Raw genomic sequence first — 13,008 nt, 5'->3', positions numbered from 1 at the left:
ACAACAGTTTTTCCATCATATAAAACGAATAATTGCAACCAGTATGAAAGTGATGGTCATTTCTACGTACCGGGCAACCTAGGCTTCGCTCTAGGCCGTTGCTCCACCAGATCGAATAGTTAGGGCCTTAGAAGTCAACGCCCGAAGCATAAAATGCAATATAAATACAACAGTTTTTCCATCGTATAAAACGAATAATTGCAACCAGTATGAAAGTTAACGTCATTTCTTCTTTCCGGGCAACCTAGGCTTCACCCTTGGGCGTTGCTCCAACAGATAGAATAGTTAGGGTCTTAGAAGTCAACGCCGGAAGCATAAAATGCAATAAAAATACAACAGTTTTTCCATCGTATAAAAGGATTAATTGCAACCAGTTTGAAAGTGATGGTCATTTCTACGTTCCGGGCAACCTAGGCTACACTCTAGGGCGTTGCTCCACCAGATCGAAATGTTAGGGCCTAAGAAGTCAACGCCCGAAGCATAAAATACGATATAAATACAACAGCTTTTCCATCATATTAAATGAATAATTGCAAACAGTGTGAAAGAAGTGGTCATTTCTACGTTCCGAGCAACCTAGGCTTCACTCTAGGGCGGTGCTCCAACATATCGAATAGCTACGGCCTTAGAAGCCTACGCCTGAGGCACAAAGTACAATAAAAATACAACAGTCTTTTCATGGTATAACAGGAATAATTGCAACAAGCGTGAAAGTAATGATCATTTCGGCGTTTCGGGCATCCTAGACTTAACTCTGAGGCATTGCTCCGCCAGATCGAATAGTTAGGGCCTAAGAAGTCAACGCCAGAAGCATAAAATACAATATAAATGCAACAGCATTGCCATCGTATAAAATGAATAATTGCAAACCGTGTGAAAGATATGTACATTTCTACGTTCCGGGCAACCTAGGCTTCACTCTATGGAGTTCATTCAACACATCCAATGGCTACGGCCTCAGAAATCAACGCGTGAAGCATAAAATACAATAAAAATACAACAGTCTTTCCAACCTATAACAGGAATAATTGCAACCCGTGTGAAAGTGATGGTTATTTGTACGTTACAGGCAACCTAGGCTTCACTCTAGGGCGTTGTTCCGCCAGATCGAATTGTTAGGGCCTAAGAAGTCAACGCCAGAAGCATAAGATACAATATAAATATAATAGTTTTTCCATCGTATAGAACGAATAATAGCAACCAGTGTGAAAGTTATGGTCATTTCTACGTTCCGGGCAACCTAGGCTTTACTCTATGGCGTTGCTCCACCAGATCAAACAGTTAGGGCCTTAGATGTCACCGCCCGAAGCAGAAAATACAAAATAAATAGAACAGTTTTTCCATTGTATAAAACGTATAAATGCTACCAGTGTAAAAGTTATGGTCATTTCTACGTTCCGGGCAACCTAGGCTTCACCCTAGGGCGTTGTTCCACCAGATCGAATAGTCAGGGCCTAAGAAGTGAACGCCAGCAGCATAAAATACAATATAAATACAACAGTTCTTCCATCATATAAAACGAATAATTGCAGCCAGTATGAAAGTTATGGTCATTTCTACGTTCCGGGCATCCTAGGCTTCACTCTATGGCGTTCTTCCACCACATCGAATAGCTGCGGCCTCAGAAGTCAACGCCTGAAGCATAAGATACAATAAAAATACAACAGTCTTTCCATCCTATAACAGGAATAATTGCAACCCGTGTGAAAGTGATGGTCATTTGTACGTTCCAGGCAACCTAGGCTTCACTCTAGGGCGTTGTTCCACCAGATCGAATTGTTAGGGCCTAAGAAGTCAACGCCAGAAGCATAAGATACAATATAAATATAACAGTCTTTCCATCGAATAGAACGGATAATAGCATCCAGTGTGAAAGTTTTGGTCATTTCTACGTTCCTGGCAACCTAGGCTTCACTCTAGGGCGTTGCTCCACCAGATCAAACAGTTAGGGCCTTAGAATTCAACGCCCGAAGCATTAAATACAAAATAAATACAACAGTTTTTCCATCGTATAAAACGAATAATAGCAACCAGTGTCAAAGTTATGGTCATTCCTACGTTCCGGGCAACCTAGGCTCCACCCCACGGCGTTGTTCCACCATATCGAATAGTTAGGGCCTCAGAAGTGAACGCCAGCAGCATAAAATACAATATAAATACAACAGTTTTTCCGTCGCATAAAACGAATAATAGCAACCAGTGTGAAAGTAATGGACATTTCTACGTTCCGGGCAACCTGGGCGTCACTCTACGGCGTTGCTCCACCACATCTAATAGCTACGGCCCTAGAAGTCAACGCCAGAAGCATAAAATACAATAAAGATGCAACAGTTTTTCCATCGAATAACAGGAATAACTGCAAGCAGTGTGAAAGTACTGGTCATTTCTACGTTCCGGGTAACCTAGGTTTCATTCTAGGGCGTAGCTCCACCACAACTAATAGCTACGGCCTTAGAAGTCAACGACAGAAGCATAAAATACAATATAAATACAACAGCTTTTCCATCGTATAACAGGAATAATTGCAACCAGTGTGAAAGTAAAGGTTATTTCTACGTTCCGGGCAACCTAGGCTTCACTCTAAGGCGTTGCTCCACCAGATAGAGTAGTTAGGGCCTTAGAAGTCCACGGCCGAAGCATAAAATACAAAATAAATAGAACAGTTTTTCCATTGTATAAAACGAATAATTGCTGCAAGTGTGAAAGTTATGTTTATTTCTACGTTCCAGGCAACCTAGGCTTAACTGTTGGGTGTTGCTCCAACAGATCGAATTGGTAGGGCCATAGAAGTCAACGCCCGAAGCATAAAATACAATAAATATACAAGAGTTTTTCCATCGTATAACAGGAATAATTGCAACCAGTGTGAAAGTGATGATCATTTCTACGTTCCGGGCAACCTAGGCTTCACTCTAGGGCGTTGCTCCACCAGATCGTATAGTTAGGTCCTTAGAAGTCAACGCCAGGAGCATAAAATAGGATATAAATACAACAGCTTTTCCATCGTATAAAGGGAATAATTGCAAACAGTGTGAAAGTAATGGTCATTTCTACGTTCCGGGCAACCTAGGCTGCACTCTACCGCGTTGTTCCTCCAGATCGAATAGTTAGGGCCTAAGAAGTCAACACCAGAAAAATAAAATACAAAATAAAGACAACAGCCTGTACACCGTATAAAACGAATAATTGCAACCTGTGTGAAGGTTATGGTCATATCTACGTTCCGGGCAACCTAGGCTTCACTGTAGGGCGTTGCACCACCAGATCGAAAGGTTATGGCCTAAGAAGTCAACGCCCGAAGCATAAAATACGATATAAATACTACAGCTTTTCCATCATATTAAATGAATAATAGCAACCAGTGTGGAAGTTATGGTCACTTCTACGTTCCGATTACCCTAGGCGTCACTCTAGGGCGTTGCTCCACCACATCTAATAGCTACGGCCTTAGAAGTCAACGCCAGAGGCATAAAATACAATATAAATACAACAGCTCTTCCATCGTATAAAACGAATAATTGCTACCAGTGTAAAAGTTATGGTCATTTCTACGTTCCGGGCAACCTAGGCTTCACTGTAGGGTGTTGCTCCACCAGATCGAATAGCTAGGGACTTAAAATTAAACGCCAGGAGCATAAAATACAATAAAAGTACAACAGTTTTTCCATCGTATAACAGGTGTAATTGCAGCCAGTGTTAATGTAATGGTATGTCCTACGTTCCGGGCAACCTAGGCTTCAGTCTAGGGCGTTGTTCCACCAGATCGAATAGTTAGGGCCTAAGAAGTCAACGCCAGAAGCATAAAATACAATATAAGCAAAACAGTTTTTCCATCGTATAAAACGAATAATAGCAACCAGTGTGAAAGTAATGGACATTTCTACGTTCCGGGCAACCTGGGCGTCACTCTACGGCGTTGCTCCGCCACATCTAATAGCTACGGCCTTAGAAGTCAACGCCAGAAGCATAAAATACAATAAAGATGCAACAGTTTTTCCATCGAATACCAGGAATAACTGCAAACAGTGTGAAAGTACTGGTCATTTCTACGTTCCGGGCAACCTAGGCTTCACTCTATGGCGGTGCTCCACCAGATCGAATAATTAGGGCCTAAGAAGTAAACGCCAGAAGCATAAAATACAATATAAATACAACAGCTTTTCCATCGTATATAATGTATATTTGCAAACAGTGTGATCGTAATGGTCATTGCTACGTTCCGGGCAACCTAGGCTTCACTCTAGGGCGTTGTTCCACCAGATCGAGTAGTTAGGGCCTAAGGAGTCAACGCCAGAAGAATAAAATACAATATAAGTACAACAGTTTTTCCATCGTATAAAATGAATAATTGCAAACATTGTGAAAGTAATCGTCATTTCTACGTTGCGGGCAACCTAGGCGTCACACTAGGGCGTCGCTCCACCACATCTACTAGCTACGGCCTTAGAAGTCAACGCCAGAAGCATAAAACACAATATAAATACAACAGCTTTTCCATCGTATAAAACGAATAATTGCAACCAGTGTGAAAGTAATGGTCATTTCTAGGTTCCGGGCAACCTAGGCTTCACTCTAGGGCGTTGCTCCACCACATCGAATAGCTACGGCCTTAAAATACAACGGCAGAAGCATAAAATACATACTAAATACAACAGTTTTTCCATCGTATAAGACGAATAATTGCAACCAGTGTGAAGATAATGTTCATTTCTACTTTCCGGGCACCCTAGGCTTCACTCTATGGCGCTGCTCCACCAGATCGAATAGCTAAGGCCTAGGAAGTCAACGCCATAAGCACCAAATACAAAATAAATACAACAGTTTTTCCATCGTATAAAACGAATAATTGCAGCCAGTGTGAAAGTAACGGTCATTTCAACGTTCCGGGCAACCTAGGCTTCTCTCTAGGGCATTGCTCCACCTGATGGAATAGTTTGTGCCTTAGAAGTCAACGCCAGAAGCATAAAATACGATATAAATACGACAGCCTTTCCATCGTATAACAGGAATAATTGCAACCAGTGTGAAAGTTATGGTCATTTCTACGTTCCGGGCAACCTAGGCTTCACCCCAGCGCGTTGTCCCACCAGATCGAATAGTTAGGGCCTAAGAACTGAACGCCAGCAGCATAAAATACAATATAAATACAACAGTTTTTCCAACATATAAAACGAATAATTGCCACCAGTATGAAAGTTATGGTCATTTCTACGTTCCGGGCAACCTAGGCTTCACTCTATTGCGTTCTTCCACCACATCGAATAGCTACGGCCTCAGAAGTCAACGCCTGAAGCATAAAATACAATAAAAATACAACAGTCTTTCCATCCTATAACAGGAGTAATTGCAACCCGTGTGAAAGTGATGGTCATTTGTACGTTCCAGGCAACCTAGGCTTCACTCTAGGGCGTTGTTCCACCAGATCGAACAGCTAGGGCCTAAGAAGGCAAAGCCAGAAGCATAAAATACAATATAAATATAACAGTTTCTCCATCGTATAAAACGAATAATAGCGACCAGTGTGAAAGTTATGGTCATTTCTACGTTCCCGGCAACCTAGGGTTCACCCCAAGGCGTTGTTCCACCAGATCGAATAGTTAGGGCCTGAGAAGTGAACGCCAGAAGCATAAAATACAATATAAATACAACAGTTTTTCCATCATATAAAACGAATAATTGCAACCAGTATGAAAGCTATGGTCATTTCTACTTTACGGGCATGCTAGGCTACACCCTAGGGCGTTGCTCCTACAGATTGAATAGTTAGGGCCTTAGAAGTCATTGCCCGAAGCATAAAATGCAATAAAAATACAACAGTTCTTCCATCATATAACAGGAATATTTGCAACCAGTTTGAAAGTGATGGTAATTTCTACGTTCCGGGCAACTTAGGCTTCACTCTAGAGCGTTGCTCCACCAGATCGAATAGTTAGGGCATAAGAAGGCAACGCCAGAAGCATAAAATACGATATAAATACAACAGCTTTTCCATCGTATAAAACGAATAATAGCAACCAGTGTGAAAGCTATGGTCATTTCTACGTTCCGGGCAAACTAGGCTTCAATCTAGGGCGTTGCTCCACCAGATCAAACAGTTAGGGCCTTAGAAGTCAACGCCCGAAGCATAAAATACAAAATAAATAGGACGGTTTTTCCATTGTATAAAACGAATAATTGCTACCAGTGTAAAAGTTATGGTCTTTTCTACATTCCAGGCAACCTAGGCTTCACACTAGGGCGTTGCTCCTCCAGATCAATCAGTTATGGGCCTCAGAAGTCAACGCCCGAAGCATAAAATGCAAAATAAATAGAACAGTTTTTCCATTGTATAAAACGAATAATTGCTACCAGTGTAGAAGTTATGGTCATTTCTACGTTCCGGGCAACCTAGGCTTCACCCTAGGGCGTTGTTCCACCAGATCGAATAGTTAGGGCCTAAGAAGTGAACGCCAGAAGCATAAAATACAATATAAATACAACAGTTTATCCATCATATAAAACGAATGATAGCAACCAGTGTGAAAATTATGGTCATTTCTACGTTCCGGGCAACCTAGGCTTCACTCTAGGGCGTTGCTCCACCAGATCAAACAGCTAGGGCCTTAGAAGTCAACGCCCGAAGCATAAAATACTAAATAAATAGAACAGTTTTTCCATTGTATAAAACGAATAATTGCTACCAGTGTAAAAGGTATGGTCAGTTCTCCGTTCCGGGCAACCTAGGCCTCACTCTAGGTCGTTGTTCCACCAGATCGAATTGTTAGGGCCTAAGAAGTCAACGCCAGAAGCATAAGATACAATATAAATATAACAGTTTTTCCATCGTATAGAACGAATAATAGCAACCACTGTGAAAGTTAACGTCATTTCTACGTTCCGGGCAACCTAGGCTTCACTCTAGGGCATTGCTCCACCTGATGGAATAGTTTGTGCCTTAGAAGTCAACGCCAGAAGCATAAAATACAATATAAATACAACAGTTTTTCCATCGTATAAAACGAATAATAGCAACCAGTGTGAAAGTTATGGTCATTTCTACGTTCCGGCAACCTAGGCTTCACCCCAGCGCGTTGTCCCACCAGATCGAATAGTTAGGGCCTAAGAACTGAACGCCAGCAGCATAAAATACAATATAAATACAACAGTTTTTCCATCATATAAAACGAATAATTGCCGCCAGTATGAATGTTATGGTCATTTCTACGTTCCGGGCAACCTAGGCTTCACTCTATGGCGTTCTTCCACCACATCGAATAGCTACGGCCTCAGAAGTCAACGCCTGAAGCATAAAATACAATAAAAATACAACAGTCTTTCCATCCTATAACAGGAATAATTGCAACCCGTGTGAAAGTGATGGTCATTTGTACGTTCCAGGCAACGTAGGCTTCACTCTAGGGCGTTGTTCCACCAGATCGAACAGCTAGGGCCTAAGAAGGCAAAGCCAGAAGCATAAAATACAATATAAATATAACAGTTTCTCCATCGTATAAAACGAATAATAGCAACCAGTGTGAAAGCTATGGTCATTCCTACGTTCCGGGCAACTTAGGCTTCAATCTAGGGCGTTGCTCCACCAGATCAAACAGTTAGGGCCTTAGAAGTCAACGCCCGAAGCATAAAATACAAAATAAATAGAACGGTTTTCCATTGTATAAAACGAATAATTGCTACCAGTGTAAAAGTTATGGTCTTTTCTACGTTCCGGGCAACCTAGGCTTCACACTAGGGCGTTGCTCCTCCAGATCAATCAGGTAGGGCCTTAGAAGTCAACGCCCGAAGCATAAAATGCAAAATAAATAGAACAGTTTTTCCATTGTATAAAACGAATAATTGCTACCAGTGTAGAAGTTATGGTCATTTCTACGTTCCGGGCAACCTAGGCTTCACCCTAGGGCGTTGTTCCACCAGATCGAATAGTTAGGGCCTAAGAAGTGAACGCCAGAAGCATAAAATACAATATAAATACAACAGTTTATCCATCATATAAAACGAATGATAGCAACCAGTGTGAAAATTATGGTCATTTCTACGTTCCGGGCAACCTAGGCTTCACTCTAGGGCGTTGCTCCACCAGATCAAACAGTTGGGGCCTTAGATGTCAACGCCAGAAGCATAAAATGCAACATAAATACAACTGATTTTCCATCGTATATAATGTATATTTGCAAACAGTGTGAAAGTAATGGACATTTCTACGTACCGGGCAACCTAGGCCCCACTCTAGGGCGTTGCTCCACCAAATCGAATAGCTAGGGCCTTAGAAGTCAACGCCGGAAGCATAAAATGCAATATAGATGCAAAAGTTTTTCCATCGTATAACAGGAATAACTGCAAACAGTGTGAAAGTACTGGTCATTTCTACGTTCCGGGCAACTTAGGCTTCACTCTAGGGCGTTGCTCCACCAGATCGAATAGTTAGGGCCTAAGAAGGCAACGCCAGAAGCATAAAATACGATATAAATACAACAGCTTTTCCATCGTATAAAACGAATAATAGCAACCAGTGTGAAAGCTATGGTCATTTCTACGTTCCGGGCAACCTAGGCTTCAATCTAGGGCGTTGCTCCACCAGATCAAACTGTTAGGGCCTTAGAGGTCAACGCCCTAAGCATAAAATACAAAATAAATAGAACGGTTTCTCCATTGTATAAAACGAATAATTGCTACCAGTGTAAAAGTTATGGTCTTTTCTACGTTCCGGGCAACCTAGGCTTCACACTAGGGCGTTGCTCCTCCAGATCAATCAGTTAGGGCCTCAGAAGTCAACGCCCGAAGCATAAAATGCAAAATAAATAGAACAGTTTTTCCATTGTATAAAACGAATAATTGCTACCAGTGTAGAAGTTATGGTCATTTCTCCGTTCCGGGCAACCTAGGCTTCACCCTAGGGCGTTGTTCCACCAGATCGAATAGTTAGGGCCTAAGAAGTGAACGCCAGAAGCATAAAATACAATATAAATACGACAGTTTATCCATCATATAAAACGAATGATAGCAACCAGTGTCAAAGTTATGGTCATTCCTACGTTCCGGGCAACCTGGGCTTCACCCCAGGGCGTTGTTCCACCATATCGAATAGTTAGGGCCTCAGAAGTGAACGCCAGCAGCATAAAATACAATATAAATACAACAGTTTTTCCGTCGTATAAAACGAATAATAGCAACCAGTGTGAAAGTAATGGACATTTCTACGTTCCGGGCAACCTGGGCGTCACTCCACGGCGTTGCTCCACCACATCTAATAGCTACGGCCTTAGAAGTCAACGCCAGAAGCATAAAATACAATAAAGATGCAACAGTTTTTCCATCGAATAACAGGAATAACTGCAAGCAGTGTGAAAGTACTGGTCATTCCTACGTTCCGGGTAACCTAGGTTTCATTCTAGGGCGTAGCTCCACCACAACTAATAGCTACGGCCTTAGAAGTCAACGACAGAAGCATAAAATACAATATAAATACAACAGCTTTTCCATCGTATAACAGGAATAATTGCAACCAGTGTGAAAGTAAAGGTTATTTCTACGTTCCGGGCAACCTAGGCTTCACTCTAAGGCGTTGCTCCACCAGATGGAGTAGTTAGGGCCTTAGAAGTCTACGGCCGAAGCATAAAATACAAAATAAATAGAACAGTTTTTCCATTGTATAAAACGAATAATTGCTGCAAGTGTGAAAGTTATGTTTATTTCTACGTTCCAGGCAACCTAGGCCCCACTCTAGGGCGTTGCTCCACCAAATCGAATAGCTAGGGCCTTAGAACTCAACGCCGGAAGCATAAAATACAATATAGATGCAAAAGTTTTTCCACCGTATAACAGGAATAACTGCAAACAGTGTGAAAGTACTGGTCATTTCTACGTTCCGGGTAACCTAGGTTTCACTGTAGGGCGATGCTCCACCAGATCAAATAGCTAGGGACTTAGAATTCAACGCAATAAGTACAAAATACAATATAAATATAACAGTTTTTCCACCGTATAAAACGAATATTAGCAACCAGTGTGAAAGTTATGGTCATTTCAACTTTCCGGGCAATCTATGCTTCACTCTAGGGCGTTGCTTCTCCAGATCAATCAGTTAGGGCCTTAGAAGTCAACGCCAGAAGCATAAAATACAATAAAGATGCAACAGTTTTTCCATCGTATAACAGGAATAACTGCAAACTGTGTGAAAGTACTGGTAATTTCTACGTTCCGGGTAACCTAGGTTTCACTCTAGGGCGTTGCTCCACTAGATCAAATAGCTAGGGACTTAGAATTCAACGCCATAAGTATAAAATACAATATAAATATAACAGTTTTTCCATCATATAAAACGAATATTAGCAAACAGTGTGAAAGTACTGGTCATTTCTACGTTCCGGGCAACCTAGGCTTCACTTTAGGGCGTTGCTCCACCAGATCAAATAGTTAGGGCCTAAGAAGTCAACGCCAGAAGCATAAAATGCAACATAAATACAACAGATTTTCCACCGTATATAATGTATATTTGCAAACAGTGTGAAAGTAATGGACATTTCTACGTACCGGGCAACCTAGGCCCCATTCTAGGGCGTTGCTCCACCAAATCGAATAGCTAGCGCCTTAGAAGTTAACGCCAGAAGCATAAAATACAATAAAGATGCAACAGTTTTTCCATCTTATATCAGGAATAACTGCAAACAGTGTGAAAGGTATGGTCATTTCTACGTTCCGGCAACCTAGGCTTCACCCCAGCGCGTTGTCCCACCAGATCGAATAGTTAGGGCCTAAGAACTGAACGCCAGCAGCATAAAATACAATATAAATACAACAGTTTTTCCATCATATAAAACGAATAATTGCCACCAGTATGAAAGTTATGGTCAATTCTACGTTGCGGGCAACCTAGGCTTCACTCTATGGCGTTCTTCCACCACATCGAATAGCTACGGCCTCAGAAGTCAACGCCTGAAGCATAAAATACAATAAAAATACAACAGTCCTTCCATCCTATAACAGGAATAAATACAACCCGTGTGAAAGTGATAGTCATTTGTATGTTCCAGGCAACCTAGGCTTCACTCTAGGGCGTTGTTCCACCAGATCGAACAGCTAGGGCCTAAGAAGGCAAAGCCAGAAGCATAAAATACAATATAAATATAACAGTTTCTCTATCGTATAAAACGAATAATAGCGACCAGTGTGAAAGTTATGGTCATTTCTACGTTCCGGGCAACCTAGGCTTCACCCCAAGGCGTTGTTCCACCAGATCGAATAGTTAGGGCGTGAGAAGTGAACGCCAGAAGCATAAAATACAATATAAATACAACAGTTTTTCCATCATATAAAACGAATAATTGCAACCAGTATGAAAGCTATGGTAATTTCTACTTTACGGGCATCCTAGCCTACACCCTAGGGCGTTGCTCCTACAGATTGAATAGTTAGGGCCTTAGAAGTCATTGCGCGAAGCATAAAATGCAATAAAAATACAACAGTTTTTCCATCATATAACAGGAATATTCGCAACCAGTTTGAAAGTGATGGTAATTTCTACGTTCCGGGCAACTTAGGCTTCACTCTAGGGCGTTGCTCCACCAGATCGAATAGCTAGGGCCTAAGAAGGCAACGCCAGAAGCATAAAATACGATATAAATACAACAGCTTTTCCATCGTATAAAACGAATAATAGCAACCAGTGTGAAAGCTATGGTCATTCCTACGTTCCGGGCAACCTAGGATTCAATCTAGGGCGTTGCTCCACCAGATCCAACAGTTAGGGCCTTAGAAGTCAACGCCCGAAGCATAAAATACATAATAAATAGAATGGTTTTTCCATTGTGTAAAACGAATAATTGCTACCAGTGTGAAAGTTATGGTCATTTCTATGTGCCGGGCAACCTAGGCTTCACTCTAGGGCGTTGCTCCACCAGATCGAATAGTTAGGGCCTTAGAAGTCAACGCCCGCAGCATAAAATGCAAAATAAATAGAACAGCTTTTCCATTGTATAAAACGAATAAATGCTAGCAGTGTAAAAGTTATGGTCATTTCTACGTTCCGGGCAACCTAGGCTTCACCCTAGGGCGTTATTCCACCAGATCGAATAGTTCGGGCTTAAGAAGTGAACGCCAGAAGCATAAAACACAGTATAAATACAACAGTTTATCCATCATATAAAACGAATGATAGCAACCAGTGTGAAAGTTATGGTCATTTCTACGTTCCGGGCAACCTAGGCTTCACTCTAGGCCGTTGTTCCACCAGATCGAATAGTTAGGGCCTAAGAAGTGAACGCCAGACGCGTAAAATACAATATAAATACAACAGTTTTTCCATCATATAAAACGAATTATAGCAACCAGTGTGAAAGTTATGGTCATTTCTACGTGCCGGGCAATCTAGGCTTCACTCTAGGGCGTTGCTCCACCAGATCGAATAGTTAGGGCCTTAGAAGTCAACGCCCGAAGCATAAAATACAACATAAATACAACAGACTTTCCGTCGTATATATTGTATATTTGCAAACAGTGTGAAAGTAATGTTCATTTCTACGTACCGGGCAACCTAGGCTCCACTCTAGGGCGTTGCTCCACCAAATCGAATAGCTAGGGCCTTAGAAGTCAACGCCAGAAGCATAAAATACAATAAAGACGCAAAGGTTTTTCCATCGTATAACAGGAGTAACTGCAAACAGTATGAAAGTACTGGTCATTTCTACGTTCCGGGTAACCTAGGTTTCACTCTAGGGCGTTGCTCCACCAGATCGAATAGCTAGGGAATTAGAATTCAACGCCATAAGAATAAAATACAATATAAGTCCAACAGTTTTTCCATCGTATAAAATGAATAATTGCAACCAGTGTGAAAGTTATGGTCATTTCTACATTTCCAGCAACCTAGTCTTCACTCTAGGGCGTTGCTCCACCTGATCGAATAGTTAGGGCCTTAGAAGTCAACGCCAGAAGCATAAAATACAATAAAGGTGCAACAGTTTTTCCATCGTATAACAGGAATAACTGCAAACAGTGTTAAAGTACTGGTCATTT

The sequence above is a fragment of the Calliopsis andreniformis genome, unplaced genomic scaffold (genome assembly GCF_051401765.1).
Source record: "Calliopsis andreniformis isolate RMS-2024a unplaced genomic scaffold, iyCalAndr_principal scaffold0015, whole genome shotgun sequence".
Lineage (NCBI taxonomy): Eukaryota > Metazoa > Arthropoda > Insecta > Hymenoptera > Andrenidae > Calliopsis > Calliopsis andreniformis.
This window is presented reverse-complemented; position numbering follows the sequence as displayed.